We start from the raw sequence: 9,966 nt of genomic DNA, 5'->3' as shown, positions 1-9,966 counted from the left end.
AGGAATTGACTTGGTTAGATATATGCAAAGAACTCTTTTTTATTTTAAGATTTATTTATTTATTTATTTCTCTCCCCTGTGTCTATTTGCTGTGTCTTCTTCTTTGTCTGCATCTGTTGTTGTCAGTGGCAAGGGAATCTGTGTTTCTTTTTTGTTGCGTCATCTCGTTGTGTCAGCTCTCCGTGTGTGCGTCACCATTCCTGGGCAGACTGCATTTTCTTTCATGCTGGGTGGCTCTCCTTACGAGGCACACTCCTTGCATGTGGGGCTCCCCTACGTGGGGGACACCCTGCGTGGCACAGCACTCCTTGCATGCATCAGCACTGCGCATGGGCCAGCTGCACATGGGTCAAGGAGGCCCGGGGTTTGAACCACGAACCTCCCATGTGGTAGACGGACACCCTAACCACTGGGCCAAGTCTGCCGCCTGCAAAGAACTCTTAAAACTAACAATAACTAAAAATACAATTAAAAACTGGGGAAATGATCTCAAAAGACACCTCATTGAAGAGCTACACAGATGGCAAGTAAACATATGAAAAGATGTTCATCAACATATATCACTGGGGGAACTGAAATCTAAAATAACAATAACTATAAAGCTGGGACTTTAGTTACCCAGTCTGCCAAGCAGCTGCAAATGCATCTCCCTCCAGGGCAGAGTTACATGAGGAATGGAAAAGAATAATGGTAAATTAATCACTAGTTTAGTGGTATTTTGAATTCTTGTCTTCTTCTAGTATTATTTTGCAGTGTCTTCAAATAGTCACTCTGCAACTTGTCCAAGTTTTATAGCTACATTCAGTGGGAAAAGAGTAGAGAATACTCACACGTTCATACATTCGTACCTGGGACCAAAACCACTCATTATTTATTTAGATGCTAAAATGACCAAAACCAAAATGATAAACATCCTGTAAAGCAAGCTAGTCTGTATTCTTCAAAATTACCATGGTCAAGACTCACAAAAAAATACTGAGGGGCTGCCCAAAATTAAGGAGGACTTAATAGATGGAGTATGGATGTAGGACATTACTGGGAAAACTGGACAAAATTTAAATATGGGCTGTGTATTGAAAAATAGTATTTTGTCAACGTTAAGTTTCCTGCTTAGGTAACTATTTTATCATTATAAAAAAGAACATCCTTGTTCTTCAGAAATAAACATTGAAGTATTTAGGGATAAACGGGCATTCTATCTCCAAGTATCAAAAGGTTTAAATATGCACATAAACACACACTTTCTCTCAAGTGCACACACACTTTCTCTCAAGTGCACACACACATACATGCTTGCACATGCAAGCTGATGGATGTAGAAGGAGTATTAATGTAAGAATTGAGACACCTGAGTTCTGATGCTTGTTCTTTTATAATTCCAGACCTACCCAGGTCAGCCATTTGTCCTGTTGATACTTCATTTTCCTCTTGATGAAGGAGTAGGATAAGAGATTTCTAAGATACACTTGGCCTCAAATGGAAGCTTAACAGTGGCCAGTCCCCCAAGTTGCTTGCATGAGAACTGCAGCTTATAACTGTAAAATAATATTTTCTTTTTGAATAAGCCTAATGCTGCATTTTTGACATAAGGTGTGGAGAAAAGGTGGCAGTGACTCAATTTTACCACACTGTCACCTGTGAGTTTTGGTTTCTACATCTCTTCCTTCCATCAACTTGTAGGGAATGTTGGTAAAGGGCGGACAGGGTATGGTTTTGAGACATGTTGTTTTTGTTGCTGTTATTTTAACATTAAAGGAAGAAGTAAAGCTAAGCCATTTGAAGTTCCAAAATTAGACTTTAAAGAAATTATATATTCTTTTAAAAGCCACTCAAGGTCATTAACTTCAAGGTCTAAGAAAAGGAAAATTTAACGATAAGGATATTATAGAAATATAATTATATTATGGTATCTTTTCTTATTGTAGGAAAACATAAGCAAAAGTTCCTCAATAACTATGATAAGCCAGGACCTTGTATTCATTATTATCCCATTTTCAATATGAGATACCTGAAAGTCAGAAGGCTGAACAATTTTCTAGAACCTGGCAGAGTGGGGATTCAAATCCAGCTCAGTCTTAAGACCCAACCTTTGGCTTTTAAGGCCAAGTATATAATTGAAATGAATGAGATAAGCATCCAGTGGGTTGTGGCAGGATACATAATGTCCAGCCAAGCAAGATAGTTCTATCCATCTGCCCCATGGGATCTAACTTCACTCTCAATTAGGAGCAGAGTGGGCATCACCATTCCCAAATCTTCAAGACTGTGGAATGAACATGGACTAAAGTAGACCTTATTATTATTCTAGCAATGAAAGATCTCTCTTATCATTGATATAAAGGCAGTGACTACCAGAGGTTCTGAGGGGAAGGAAAAGGAAGAATAGGTGTAATATGGGAGAATTTTAGGGACATTAGAGTTGTCCTGTATGACATTGCAGTGATGGATACAGGCCATAGTACATTTTTGTCATAATCTACAAAATTGCACGTGACAGCATGTAAACTATCACGTAAACTGTAACCCATGGTTAGTAACAATGTTTCAATACATTTTCATCAATTGTAACAAATGTACCACACTAATGAGGGATGTTGTTGATAAGGGAAAGTATGGGAGGGGGGAGAGTGGGACATATGGGAAACCATATATTTTTATGTAACATTTATGTAATCCAAAGCTTCTAAAAAAATTAATTAAAATGGAAAAAAAAAGAGATAAGCATCCAGGTCTAGGAGCACAAGGCAAAAAGCAGCAAAAAGGGTCATTTGATCCATCTCCCTTCCTCAAAGGGATCCTTACTCTGATGGGATGAGTGAGGAAAAGAAAGGCATGGATTAGACAAACTTGCATTCAAATATTGACTGAATCCTGTGCAAGTCTCTTAACTTCTCTGACCCTCATTTCCCTTTCTGTAAAATGGGAATAGTAACAGAATCTACCTCACAGGGTTGATTGCTGGGCAAGTGAAATATTGTTAATATATTGAACCTAAAGCACCTCATACAGTGCTTGGCCTTATGCAAACGCTCCATCTACGGTAATGATATTGAAAACATGAAAGTCACACTGTGCGGCAGATCATTTGGTTTACATATCACACCAGATCTCATTCAACAAACAAGCAAAAAGCAAACAAATACAGTGCTTAGTATCTCTAAATTCACTGAGGAAACTTCCTGCTTCTATCCAGAGTGACATTTTAACTAAATATTCTCCAAGGCAGGGTAAAAGGCTGCTCCTTAATTTCTACCAGGGCCTCATAACCAGGCAGTCTCAACACAAGTCAGATAACAGCACCATCTCATAGAAATATAATGCCAGTCATCTAAGTAATGTCAAATTTTCTACTAGTCACATTTTAAAAAGTAAAAGGAAACAGGAAATTAATTCATAAAATATTATATGTAACTCAATATACCCAAAATATGATCCTTTCAAAATATAATCCAAACAGGAAAAGATTAATGAGATGTTTCATATTCTTCCATTCTGTTTTCCATACTAAAATCTTGGAAATCTAGTATGTCTTTCCCACTTACAGCACATCCCAATTAAGATGATAAATTTTCATTAGTAATATTTGATCTATATTTAGATTTCATAAAATTTACAGTTGAAGAGGTAGATTCACATATCCAAAACACTCTAAGTGTACTTGAAAGTCTTCCAGTAACTGAATTGAATATCAATCGTTAAATTTAACTTAATTAGAATTCAAAAATGTTGAGGAAAGAAGTCATAGTTAGAGGTGAGGTCTGACAACCAGCAGCAAGCAGTCACAAAGGAATAGACAGAAGCAGAGGGGAGGCTTCCAGGATCATTCCTCCCACCCACCAACTCTCGAGAAGAAATGGAGGTTGGCAGAGGAAGGAGGACCAAAGAGGCATGGCAAGAAGGTGAGCAATACCTCCAGGGCAGTATTTTATAAATTTAGAGCAAAACAAAGGCTCTCAATAGGATTTAGCTACCTTCCTTTCCATAATGATTAATTGCTCAGTGACTTTAAAGTGCACCATACTGTCATAATTATTCAGCTATAGTTTCCCAGACCGGGAATTATGACAAAATAGAATCACTTCTGCTTTAACCATTCTTCTCATGAATTTTAGTGGGAGGCATGTGCACGGGAAAGCCCCACAGGCAACACGGTCTGGCTTTAGATCACATCAGCATTTTATTTCTTTTATAACCATCACTGAAGCACAATTGTGTAGCTGGTCATGAAAAAAATAGAAATTACATTCTAATAATGTAATCAAATCTAAATAAAACAAAATTCTCCAAGGGCATTTTATTGCTTTCAATCAATTCTTCAGCTCAGATGCATATAAAAAAAGTTACAGAAATTATTCTGATTGTAATGGCCACCAGAGTATGTTCCAAAAATATCATATATGATCATACACTCATTCCTTTATAATGTTAAATAAGGAGGCCATGTGTTTATGATTTAACCTGAATTTGGAATTAAGGTATTTTGGAGTCCGAATTGAGGAGCAAATCATTAGCACAGAATTACCTCTCAAAACCATCCCATTATAACATGAAACATAATAGTAGCCATACTGCCTAACTCAAAACTCTATATCCTCATGTAGGTGAGATGGAGTTAATATTTCCTAGTGTTATATTTTATCGTATCTGGAGGTAGGCGTTGGTGTCATACCACTTAAAATTAAAATGATTATCTAATGAGAAAACAGATTTCACAAGAGGGACAGTTGGGATTCAAACCCAGATCATTTTCTTTTTCTTTCTTCTCTTTTCTTTTTTTGAGGTACTGGGGGCCAAGGAATGAACCCGGACCTTTTATGTGAGAAGCCAAAGCTCAACCACTGAACAACATCAGCTTCCCTGAGTTGGTTTTTTCATTTGTTTTGCTTGTTTTTTGCTTTTTCAGGAGACACTAGGAACTGAACCCAAGACTTCTCATGTGGGAGGCAGGAGCTCAGTTGCTCGAGCCACATCTGCTCCCTAAACCCAGATCACCTTGACCCTTCTACACTTGAAAGATAATGACACCGAAAGAAAGGGGTGTCTGTGGGTAAATGAACTTTAAGATCTTAATGTCAGATTTTCCTCCTATTTATTTCTTCTGGAATTGGGACAGATACTCACTGAATTATTTTGGAAATCATGAATTGTCCCCATATGCTGATAACTAGTTGTTATCTCCAAGAATGGCAGGGATCTTTAAACCTTACAGTTACATGATATATGAACGACATTCCCACATTCCATTCAATAGAGGTGGACAGAGAAAGGCCTACATACAATTATGTTCTCTAGACTTTCAGATTTCCTGGATTGAACTGATGAGTTCTCCCAGCAGCTTTGTAGAATTCCTGTTGGTGTAGCTAGCCATTCAGCAAAAGAGCATATCTGTGAAAATGAGACCCTTAGAGTATCAGTGTGGGTTCTTCAAGGTCTAGTTCTTTGCCCCACACCTACTTCTCTCAACCTAGATCTTACATGATCTTTAGAGTTAATATGGCCATGCACATGGTCATGGAGAGTTCACTAAACTCTTAAAGAACTGCTGGTCAAAGCTCCCACCACCAGCACCACCACCAGGAGAAAAATAAAGGAAAACATGAAATTAGGTTAGCATTTACTATTAAGTCTGAAGGAGCTGTGAATGACTGACTGCTCACTGCAGGCAGCCATTTTAGAGATCTCAAGTGTCATCTTGTGCATATGACAGGAGCCTAGTGTCCAGCCACTTGCACTAAAGTACCTGGTAGAACCACTGCTTGTTGTTGAAGTGTTTGTAAGACCCAACAGAATCTCTTCCTATTGCAAATGAAGTGAACAAGACATCCCTACTTTTCCCTTTCCCGGTAATTGGCTCTGGGACCAAAGGGCTAGGTCCTACCACGTCTTTAAAATGCATCACTAATCCTGATGGCTAGTTTAGGTAGCTTGCTTTGCAATGGGTAATTGCTCATGCTAATTGAATTAGCTGCTATTGTTTGGCAGTCCACACTCTCTTGTGGTAACAGCCCAAAAAGAGGATTTCAGCAATTTAAGTTTTCTCTGCTGGTTCTAAAAAAAACCCAATCAAGTCAAGGCTTTCTGTCTTTCCTTTCCTTTTAGAAACTGAAGAAACTTCTCTCACCACACAGTGATCTCATCAAGAGTTACTAACATTTGGACTTTGAGAATTATAATAATCATCATATTTTAGAAACACAAACATTGGAAACAAATTCATTTTTCTTCCATGTTTCAGTCTCAAATTTTATATGCTGCATTTCCAGACTTTGATCTCATGAAAGTGCTTTTGTTTTACATCCCAGAAATTTCATGTAAAATTTAACTAATTCCACCCACTATATTTCTTTACAACTTCATTAAAATTCTCACTTCTGTTTCCCCTTCCATCCCAGGGTTCTCTTGCTTAGCAAGATTTATCATCCCCTGGGCTTCCTGAAGGACTCAAATCATAGTGTCTTATCAGCTACTCTATTAATTCTAACCTATATTATCAATACCTTCATTTATATAAGCTCAAAATCAAAAGCTAATCTATGTCAAGTATAACAACCCAATCTTTGTCAAGTATAACAGTACACTGGGGAACCCATTAAAATGGTAGAAGAGGGGGAGACCACTAGTTACACGGTACCCCCTTCATCAATAGCACTGAATACAGCAAACTACACAGCCCATGGAACCCTACGGGGTGAGATGGGGCTAATTATAGAACAGCACTGCTTTGCTTTACCTTCATTTATGAGTACTGTTTAAGGCTGGTCAAATATGACTTCTTGTCTCAAAGACATTTTTTCCAAGCTTTTAAGAATGTTGTTAAAGGGATTCGTAATATTTCCTGGATACAAAAATGAAATAGCTCTTTCAAAATAACATTTTGATGAGTTGAGTGTAAATGAATTAGAAACACACAGATTAAATTTTCCTTGAAATACACATGGGTTTCAAAATTAAGGGGAATTAAGTTCTCCAAATGTGTTTTCAATTTTGCCCAACCTCAAGAGTGTGATGCATAGTTTGAGACAGCTGGCTTAATTCCAGTTTTGCCTATCTTTGCCTATCTTTACCATGGGTTTTTCTTAGGAAATCATGTTATTTCCAGTCTTCTGCGGTCTTCTGATGGCTTAATAGAATTTCCAACCTGATGTACAGGACCTATTTCTTTATGATAGATATTATTATGACAGAAAAAAGCAATTTTTAAAAAGATTTCCAAGTCTAACCAATAGCTCTCAGATTTTATCCAGCTTTGGGTGGTACAAAATGTCAAGGCAACCAATTACTTTATGGTCTGAAAATATTTGGGGAGGTTTGGTCTTTGATAACAAGTGATTCACATTCTCTTAAGGAGGATATTGGAAAGGCAAAGAATGAATTTAAGAATGCATTTATTGGCAAGACAATTGGAAATTTTGAAAATTCTGAAAATTTCTAATCACTTTTTTGTTTTTTATTGAAGCAGCTGCAGGTTTACAGAAAAATCATGCAGATAATACAGAGTTCCCAGATAACCCCCACCTTATACACAGCTTCTCTATAATTAACATGTTACATTAGTGTGGTACCTTTGTTACCATTGATGAAATAAATTATAATTATGCTATTAATCATAGTCCATAATTTATATTAGGGTTAGCTCTTGGTGTTGTACAGTTCAATGGGTATTTTTAAAAATTTTATTCTGGTAACATTTCATCAATTTTCACTTAATATCTTTTAAATTCTTGCATCATGCTTTCGATGTAGATGTTAACTGATTTTTCTAACATAACAGGAAACTTTAAGCATAAGTAAGATAACTGGAAAGTTATTGGCGTGAAGCATTATTATGACTACCTCCCTTTGTCTTTAAAGAGATTTTCTTCTTGCACATGCTACTGTGGTATAGAACACCAACCTCAGACAATCTTGCTTCAGGGAAAAGCTTGCTATTGGAGCAAACCTGAGTCCCAGAAAGGTAATCTGACTTTAGGTTCCTGACCTTTCCTATGTTGTCGCCTTCTATGTCAAGACAGAAAATCAGGTAGCCAGCAGAAAAAAGAAAAAAAAGGTTGCATGTCCTCCTTTCCTAGTGCCAAGCTCATCATGGCTGAACATAGAGAAGAAGGATTCAGGACAGGACACCAATAGGTGTGAGGAAGTAAAACAGGGAAGGTAAGGCAGCTGTGGGCAACTATGACTTAATCCCATGGAGAGGCTCTGGGAAGTGCTTTAGAGGTATTCTTTCCCGGAGGTGATGGAGCCCGAAGTATTTATACCCCAGCTCCTGTCATTCATTGGGAAGGCTGCTAGGAGTGGGATGGGGTCAGTTGTTATTTCCCTGTACTTGCAGTTTTCCATTCCTGGCTCAGGAAAAGACAGGGTGTCCTGGTAGTTTTTTGTCATGACTGAGCACTGAAATGGCCAATATGGATGGCTTATGATTAGGAACCTTGCAGGTCTGCTACAGGAGGCTTTTAGAGACTCATCCCTGATGTCCAGGCTGTTCTTCACATGCTGGTTTTTCCGCCTTGAGCCCTCCTACCACTCTGAGCCTTGCAAAAGGATCAGAAGAAACCATGTGCCTCTTCTATTCTTAATAGTCTTAGATCCTTTGTGTTGTTGAAGAACTATCACTCTTGTCCATTCTAATTTTTCTGAACAGGCATTTTTGTCTGAGTCCCAAAGGATCATTCTTTTTTGCCAGTTGTAAGACTACAACCTATGCTACCATAGGAAGTGGCATAGGGATGATGTCTTACAACTGCCAAAACTTACCCTTGACCATTATTTGCAATAATATGGTTGCTCCTGAGGTGAGAGTGTGCCAATGTAGTTATGGTGTTTGGGTTGACCTTTGGGGACCTTTGGGGACTCATCCTTCCCAGGGGTTTCATGACTCAGTTTAGAGCCCTAGATCAGGTACCATGCCCATTGGAAACCCCCAACTGTGTTAGTAGTAGAAATACCTCTCTTCAACTCTCTAGAAGATGGAGGCAAACCAAAATAAACTTTCATGAAATCAAGAACAGAAGTATTTTATTTGGGGTAGATAGGAAAGAAATAGGACCTGTTCTATTTTTCCCCATCTCTGAGCCTCGGGTCACTCTCATGTCCACTTATCTTCTAAGACAGATATGGGTAGTGGCTAGAGTCAGTAGCCATTCCTGGACCACACCTAGGTTTTGCTGTACAAGATCACATATGGCAAGAAAGTCTTGTAAATTGGAAACAGAAGTAAACTGCAGAGAGAGTCTGAGGAGAGTAGAAGCCCCCTCCCCCCACACCGCTCATCAGTGGCTTCCAGAGGTATTCCAACTATGAGAGAAGACAACCAGCAGGCCAGGAACAGACAAGTGCAAGGGACAAGTTATGGAAAACAAAAAGTCAAAGAATTTGCTTTCTACCCCCACTGGTTACTAGTTTGCGTGTTCTTTAAGGCAGTGGGTCTCAAAGGGTGGTCCTGGCCCAGGAGCATCTGCCTCCTCTAGTTTACTCAATGTGTAGATTCTTGGCCCCCTCCCCAGACCTACTGATCCAGAAATTCTGGGAGCAGGGCACAGGAATCTGTGTTTTAACTAGCCCTCAAGGGGATTCTGACGCATGCTCAAGCTTGAGAACCATGGCTTTAAAAAGAAGAATGCTCGCTTCTGCAGCACATATACTAGAATTGGAACAATACAGAGAGGATTGGCGTGGATCCTGAGCAAGGTTAGCATGCAAATTCATGAAGTGTTCCGTATTTTTGTAAAAAAAAGAAAAGCTTTAAAAGGTGTTTCTGCACTATGTATAGACATAACTATATTGTAATTAGTAATAAAAATATTTAAATTAACAAGTAAAGTTCATCGACAGTTATCACAATGGTTCTTCTAAATTAATCCTTTTGTTTCCAAAAATCAGAATTATATTCAGGTAATACGAACCAGATGCAGCTCAGCCCAGATGGACCCAATCAATAGCATTAATGCTTGGGCAGAGCTATCCTTG

General features: G+C 38.4%; 1 non-coding gene across 1 annotated transcript; it reads left to right on the top strand.

The window, feature by feature from the left end:
• Window positions 1-9,616: 9,616 nt before the first annotated feature.
• LOC111760132 (U6 spliceosomal RNA) lies at window positions 9,617-9,723 on the top strand. The gene has a single exon (XR_002793913.1). It is a non-coding gene; the product is annotated as a U6 spliceosomal RNA (small nuclear RNA).
• Window positions 9,724-9,966: the final 243 nt, after the last annotated feature.

Source organism: Dasypus novemcinctus, chromosome 24 (genome assembly GCF_030445035.2).
Source record: "Dasypus novemcinctus isolate mDasNov1 chromosome 24, mDasNov1.1.hap2, whole genome shotgun sequence".
Lineage (NCBI taxonomy): Eukaryota > Metazoa > Chordata > Mammalia > Cingulata > Dasypodidae > Dasypus > Dasypus novemcinctus.
This window is presented reverse-complemented; position numbering and strand designations above follow the sequence as displayed.